General features: G+C 48.2%; 1 long non-coding RNA gene across 1 annotated transcript; it reads left to right on the top strand.

Annotated features, from left to right (window-relative positions):
- Positions 1-282: 282 nt before the first annotated feature.
- LOC129196522 (uncharacterized) lies at positions 283-3,831 on the top strand. The gene is made up of 3 exons (XR_008574176.1): positions 283-832; positions 1,578-1,686; positions 3,370-3,831. It is a non-coding gene; the product is annotated as an uncharacterized LOC129196522 (long non-coding RNA).
- Positions 3,832-7,901: the final 4,070 nt, after the last annotated feature.

Below are 7,901 nucleotides of genomic sequence, written 5' to 3'. Positions count from 1 at the left end.
AAATCATTTCAGGAAGGAAAGCGTGTTACTCAAAAGCCATTCATACACTTTTACCCCACCTCCCACAAACTTCTAAGAGCTGCACCTTCACCAGAAATACTTGGCAGGACAGCAGAATTGCATTTCTGCAGCAAAAGAGAGGCATTTGGGCAATTGCTTCTCCTCCGCAGAGTGACATGTGGAGAGGTTTGTCCTGGATGTGGTCCTGGGCAAGGCGCGCTGGCTGACCCCGCACAGGCAGGGCTTGGGCTTGGTGGTCTCCAGAGGTCCCATCCTCTGGAGCAGGGTGGCTTCTCACACTTCTTATTAAAGGGGCTGCCTATCTGTGTAGCTTTTCTTAGGTTGGCGAGTTTTTCCAGATTTTTGCCTTCTTGGTCCCTGTAATTGCTTTTGGACAAAGGAACATTGTGTGCTTTACGGGGTGTCTATTCTAGATACAGCTTAGAGGATCCCCTAGAATTCCAGGCTATCATAATGCTGTGTTTCTTTCTTTCCATTTCAAAAATTCCCCATTTCTCATCCCTTCAGATTCCGGAGTTCTGCTGTCAGTGACGCTCTGGGGGAAGCAGAGACTTGGTGGCCTTTTATTCACCTTATGTGAAGAGCCGTTTTGAAGCAATATGTCATTTGCTCTCTCAGCAGCCTCATTGCTGATGACTAACAGTTCCACATGGGTGAAGCATAGACTGCTTTTTTTTTTTTCAAGATTTTTTTTCTTTTTTTTTTTTTTTTTGCTGGCAAGGCATGACATTGGGTTTTTCACTTCTGGAAACCTGCTTTCTAGCACTCTTGTTGGAATTTGCAATGTGACTCATATCAACCACCTCAACAGGTAAATCCCAAATTACTCTTTGGAAATTTAACCAATGTCACTGTTTTGTCTTGTAATATCTAAGTGTCTAGAAATAGGTTACTAATCATGAGCAGAAGACATTATTATGACGTTAATGTGACTTGTAATATGACATAGGAGAGCGTTACATAAGAATTTCGTAGCAGGTCCAAAACTTCCATTTGATCTAAATCAAGCTGGAATCTTGACCTAAAAGCATCGAGTAATGGAGACTTCCTCCAATCTGTAGATTCAGTGTTCCAGTGATTAACTTCACTGCGAAACATCTGCACTTTTTAACTTGCATACATAAAACTCCCAATATTTGGAAGTCTGCTGCAGCCTGTAAGGCAGACAGAGAATATCATCCCCATTTCATGTCCTGCCCCGGGATTTCAGGGTGCGCTCTGTCAGCCTAGCAGGGCGAGCTGTGCTGTTTTCCCCAGGTTGCGTGTAGTTGGCCGTTTTATGCCACGCTGCACGGGGTTTGCAGAGCCGGGGAGGAGGATGGTGCTGCAGCAATATGCTCTTCTCGCTGGGCTCTTCTAACGAGCCCATTGACGCAGCGTCAGGCCATCCTCCAGGCAAACAACGCTGCCCTTGTCCATGTAGGACTATTTCCCACTCCACAGAGGAGCAATTACAGACAGAGGGATTATTATCTTTCTTCTCTTTTTTTCCTGCAATATGTTCTTGGTGGGGATTTTCCGGTGCTCTCGGCAGTGTCCTGTTTCTGTCCTTACAGAAAGCGATGAGATCTCGGCACTGGCGCTTTCAGGGAGCAGGGAGCGTGTGCTCCGAGCAAGCGGGGAGGATGAACGAGGCTTTTTCAGAAGAATGCAGTACGTTTGCAGGTAAGCCAAGAAGGTAAAAGTATGCAAAACTGGTCAAGTATACGATCCATCTTGACTTACCCAAATATCTCTTGCACTGCCTTTTTTTTTGAGCATCCTACAGAGGCAATTTTGAGCAACTCTTGTCTTGAACAGGTCATTTCATAACTGCTGTTTTGATGAGTTTCTTTTTTCTAGTTTTGGTATTACTGAGGTGTGTAGATCTTCTGAAGAATATTGTTTTTGTCATGATTTAGCATCAACACTCTGATCAATAATACAAATACAAACTATTTATAGGTATGAATGGTCATAAGACAGAAACTAGTTATCATGGTTTGAGAAATCAGATAATGCAAACCAGCTGCTCGGAAGTGTAACGTGACCGTCGGGGTGAATTACGGAGGCAACTTCACTCATTTTCCACAGCAGCATCAGGCCCTCGGCCTGAAGCCAAACATCAGGCTGGGTCACTCACGCAGTGGAGTTTTGGGGTAGCTTTTTTCTTTTTTTTTTTTTTTTTTTTTCATGGTGCAGAGCAGCTCACACTGTGGGTTAAGAAATCCTGGGTTTTCCTTTCCACCCCCCCCACACACGCAGAGAAGCACGTGCCGTGGCTGGCGATGCTGCGCGTGACGGCTGATCATCCCCGGTGCCATGAGGGATGCTGCAGCATCCCCGGTGCTGCCGGGGGATTTCCCGTGCGCCCCCACCATGGCTTTCCGCTCCGAAATCATTAGCATGATAACGTGATGGCCCCTGGGACTCCCCTGCGAGTCGTTCGGTACAGGCTGAAGCCGGGGCTCTGACCCGGTGTGTTAGTCAACCAGAAAAGCAATAGTGATGGCCATGCAAGGCAGTATTCAAATCTGACATTTCGGAGGCCCCTCTGAGAAGCCAGGGCAAAGGGAACGAGTTTCGTGATGTGGATTCCCCGAATAATCAGCCCAGAGGCTGCTGCTGACACTGCTGCCTTTTCAGAGAAAAATGCAAAAAATTAGAACTGCTAGAAGGTTTTTTTTTTTTTCCTCTTTGAATTTGTTTATTTTAAGTTGACAAATTTCTAATTAACAGTCTCAGCACAGGGTGTGAGTCTGGCTGTGCCACGGGTAGGAGGAGGAAGAATAATCTTAGCTTGACCTCAGCTACATAATCAGAGATTTTTTGATAAAAAATGATGCATCAGATGTGCTTGTCAGAGGTTTCAGAAGGTTTGAAATACCTTTTTATAACTTTATACCTCTGTGTGTTCAATTCCCCTTCTGTTTTCTCCCCCCCCCTTTTTTTTTCAAGAAAGAGTAGGTGATACAACCTGGCTGTTTCTCCTTGCGAGGCATCTTCATTACAGAGACCCAAAGAAAAAGTGAACTTGACTTATGAAAGTAGTAGAGCTCAGCAATTGAAAAGCTATTACCGAAATCGCATTGCTCCCAGGGGTACGACCCGCTTCCCTCTGCGGGAGCTGGGGCGTCTGCTCCGCTTCTGCTCAGCACCGGTCTCGCTTGTGCTTCTTAGGCAATTTGCCCAGGATTTATCTTTTTGTGGAAGTCTAAGGAAGGTTCACTTCATCGTAACACAGCTCCATACTAGCTACTATGAAGAAATTTAACTCAAAAATTAAAGAAAATTAACTTAAATCTCAGCTGAAACCAGGACACAGGTGCAGGCACTGAACTCCCTTTTTGGTTATTGCTTTCCATACAGGTTTTGGGGGCTGTAACTAGGAAGTGGAAGATGAATCTGAATGGTGGAAAACCCCTCTCACTGAAAATGGTGTTTAAAAAAAAAAAAAAGAAAAGAAGAAGAAGAAGAAGAAAAAAAATCTGAAGTGAACTTCCTCTGCTAGCTGTCTTCTGCCTGTTGGGAAAGGAGAGGTTGGCAGTTCATCACCCGCTCCTCGGAAGAGGCTGGCAGCCTGTTTGCTGAAAATATAATGTCAAACGTAAGAGCCGCGATCCTTGTAATGCCCCTCATTTATATTTATGGCTAAAAGGGGTTTTTGCTGGTCGCTATGTGCTGCAAGCGACCGAGTCTTCAGTTTTGCACTGGGATCAGAGGACACTTTGGTTAGCAGATGGCTGAGCCCGCGGGCGTCTGCCCGGGCTGCGGTGGGAAGGCTGATGTCCCGCGGCCAACCTGGCGCTCCTCGCATGTGCCGGGGTTGGGGCAGAGCCGTACAGGGGTGGGTTGATAACAGGATAAACCTCTGGAAAAATTAACCTTGCCTTGTAGCGTGATTTTCTAAGACTTTACACCTAGACGCAAATGGTGGCTGGGATGGATGGTGAAAGAGGCGGCTCTCCTGGTGCTGAGGATGGTGCAAGGCTCACGGTGGGACAAAGCCTTTGGTGCTTCGGGGACGTGCAGGTCTCAGTATGGACCTTGCGGATGAGGGTTGTGTCCTCAGGGGGTGGTGGAGCCCTGGGGCAGCCGGCACAGCGGCTCCTGCTCATCCTGGGGCCAAAACCACGTCTGTGGAAAATCCGGTGCTGTGCACGGCCCCGCTGCAGGGAGTGTTCGCAGCAGCGGTGGCTCTGCCCACACGCCTCCTGGAGAGCATCTTCCCTTCCATCTCCTCAAGTCACCCTGCAGGGCTCAAAGGAGAAGTCATCCTGATCAGTCCAGGGAAGACTGTGCAGGTAGAGTGCACGGGGACAGCTTTCACCTCCTAAACCCTCCTCTGGTGCCCAGATGGTTTTGCTCCCTGGGACATTTGCTTGGGGCACTCCTTTTTGTACCTGAGCTCGGTGTTGCTCCTCGTTAGATGTGTTGTAGCTTCATTCATTAGCCCACCTTTCTGCATGAGCTGGCGGGGGGGGGGGGACGGCTGTGCAGCTCCAGCGCGGGGAGCGATGCACCTCTGCCAGCCTGGATTGAATGATTGATGCAAAGACGAGGTGGGAAAACAGCGCAAGAGACTTTCCCATGTGGGCTTGTCCTCACGCCTGCTCTGGGGGATTTGGTGGCAATTTGCCTGGTTTTTGCTCATTTCTGCAGCACGTGTGTCATCAAATAAGGTAGGAAGTAGGGAAGCCGTGTGGCTGTGACTTGCCAGCAAGAGCTCTTTTTGCTGTCCTTACCCTCTCATCTCTCCCTGCCCTCGAGCTGGGGCCGGAGCAGGCAGAGGTGTCAGGGTGCCTCTGTGCAGGTTCGCATGCATCCAGCACCGACGAAACCAGCTTTGGCCCCTCACGGTTGTGAAATTGAGACTGATTCAAGTCCCAGGTTAGTACATACTCAAGGCAATATTAACCCAGTCAAAACCGAAACCTGTCTTTAAGAGCTGGGTTATGTACAGAATCCACAGCTAATTTACTGAAACAAGTTTCAGTTTTGGTGAAAGCTAAATCTATGAGAGCTCTGGCTATCGGAGTGATTCATTTGTTCCCCAAATAGTTCAAAAATTGAGCTGATAGCAGCGAGCACTCAGTTTCTCCTCTATTAGGCATCATTTATTGCCTGCACCATCAGCATATTTCACCCTCCTGGGCAAACCCAGGCGCTGTGCAGGACAGCCGGCTCGGTCGCTTGCTCAAATACCAGGCCAAGCTCAGTCTGATTAAAAAAAAAAAAAAAAAAAAAAAAAGGCCTGTGTGACTTTTGCTATCACATCAGTTTTTAGTTCTTCCAAAAATAAGGACGGGAGGAACATGAGAGCTGGGTGATGGGCACGTGCATTTCAGCAGACCATGGTCCAGCATCTTGCCGTGCCGCTGCCTGGAGCCCGATGTCGGCACCGCTGGCAGCATCGGTCTCGGATGTTTCTCTTCTCTCCTGGGCATGGCTGTGATTATGTGAAAAGCCACGCCATTCAAAGCTCTGTCAGAAGCTTTGGAGGAGGAATTGAGGGCGGTTTGATATTTCGACGAGAAACAGCCTCTCTGCCTAGCGACGACCTTGCTAGATGTGCCGCATGTACCTTAGAGTCTTTGGTCGGCGATTGCTTGCCTGGGAGTGGAGATAATTTTCCCCGATAACTCTGCACACATGCTATTGTTCTGTGTGATTATTTTTCTTTTTAAATCTCTGTGTGCTGCAGATAGCACCTGATAACTGATGCCATTTTACGTGACGGTTCATTTGAATTTCCAAAGTAAAGAACTTCAGCTTTGGTTTTCTAAACATTAACAAGCCTTTTCCAAAGAAGAGCCTGTTGATGGGGAGCAGCGGCCCAGAACTACCTGCACAAGCTCTTCCATGACTCATGGGAGCATCCATGGGCTTCAGCTGGGGATCCCCAGGCTCACTATGGAAAATCTCTATCCTTGGAATGAGCTATTTTCTTCAATTTTGGCTAATTGTATTTTTGTGTCCTCTTTGGTTCTCTGTTCCGTGTCTCTCTCAGATTGCCCGCTTTCCAAGGTGCAAACTTGCTCCGTCAGAACCATAACCCAGTCTCCACATGACACACCCCCCCCCCCAGGACTGCAGGAACAAGGGAAGCATCACGATGACTGGTAATACAAATTATGGCTGAAGCACTAATTGCAAGAGAGACGAAGGTTTAAAATTAGAAGCAAGCATAGTAAACAAATGTAAATTCTGCAGGAAAGATGTGCATGGGGGCTTCTTGCGGGTTTTGAAAGTGGAAGTTTGATTTGCTTAGATCATTTCTCATGTTCACCGATCACAGCTCTCTCCCTTAGAAAGACCTTTGAAGAAAGTTTCGTTTCTCTGCGAAATATTGATCCTCCCAGCAGCACGCAACTTTGCAGCAAGGGCACTTCTCAGGCAGCTCAAAATCTTTCCTGTACTTCAACATTTTCTTTTTCTATACATTGGCATCACCATTTGCTTAGAGAAGCCCAATTGCCAATATGTCAGATGCCCACATCAAAAAGCTTCTGAAACCTCCTGGAAACTGAAAAAGCTTCCTTCATGAAGCCCGTGTTTCGTCTCGTTGGCAGATTTGAGTCTTTGAAATATATGCATATTTGGAGACTGGTGCAAATCTCAACATGGGCGTTGGGCTTTGCATCGTTCTCTTGTGGACGCTTCTGTTCATCTTCAATGGCAAGGCAGTGCTTTTCAGGCAATTTTACCTTAATTTTTGCTGAAATAGCCGATTTCCTTAACATGGTGGAGAAAAGAAGAAGAAGAAAAATCCAAACCATTGAAAATCACCCTCTGACTGGGAAATCTTGCTGAAATGATCACAAGAGAGTGACATGTACCCAAGCAGGGGGACTGCTAAACCTTGTGGATAACTCCTGAGCTGTTGCAGTTTCGGGGTGAAAATTTCTCAAGAGGAATTCGATTTCCCAGACGGTTCCTGACGTTAGCAGGAATGTGTCGAACTCCTCTGGGCCGGTCCCTAGCATCGCGCACAGCTCGTGCACTTGCCTGATTTTGAGCACAGCAGCGCTTCGGCTGGACCTGTGACTTTCTGAACACGCGCTTTGCACGCTCGGACTTTGCAGGCAGAGGAGTCCCTGGGCAACAGAGGTGGCTGCTGAAACCCAGGCGATGGACAGTTGAAGAAAAGCTAGCGGGAGCTGCTCTTTAGCTGCATTATTAAACTGTAAAGACCTGAAATATGCATTTCCCTTTGGGGAAGATGCCATTTGTGATAACCAAAATATGAGTTCACATTTTATCAAAACAGGGGAAGCAAGTATCTAACCTTCAACACCCCCCACCCTGGTGACTAAATTAATGGTTTTCTGCAGAACAGATATGTCAGTGTATAAGATCCTCCACCACGCTTTTCCCCTTCCACAAAGGTGAATCTTGGGCGGGGCGGGGGAAGGAAGGCGCTCTTTTTTTAAGGTCTTTGGGTGAAATCCTGGCTTGGTGGCAGCACTGCCATTGGTGAGTCACGCAGATGAGTGTCACATCTGCTCCGTGAAGGTGGTGGCTGAGGCAGTGTCATTTTCTGTGACGTGCAGCCCTGCGCAGCCGGGAGCTGAATGTGACCCATGAGGACTTCCAGCGAGGATGGGGGGGGGGGGCTCAGGGCCACCCACAGCAATGGGGCGATGCTCCCCGAGGGAGGTGGCTCTGTTTCCTTTCTGATGGGACATGTACCTGGGGACATCCTGGGCTGGGTTGCAGGTAACAGGAAACGGCAGAAACAGCCCCAAAGCACAGTCGTGGGCGATGCTCTAAGCCAGGATGGTTCAGACATCGTCTCGGGGTCAAGGACACTCTCCCAGGCTCTCCCGAAGCCCCTTAGCACTGGGGAAGGAGCTGCTCTGCCCATGAGGAGAGGTTCTAAAGCCGCCGAGAGCCCCGTA

This window comes from Grus americana, chromosome 25, assembly GCF_028858705.1.
Source record: "Grus americana isolate bGruAme1 chromosome 25, bGruAme1.mat, whole genome shotgun sequence".
In the NCBI taxonomy this organism is placed as follows: Eukaryota; Metazoa; Chordata; class Aves; order Gruiformes; family Gruidae; genus Grus; species Grus americana.
The sequence above is the reverse complement of the archived record's forward strand: the minus strand, read 5'-3'. Positions and strand labels throughout refer to the sequence as shown.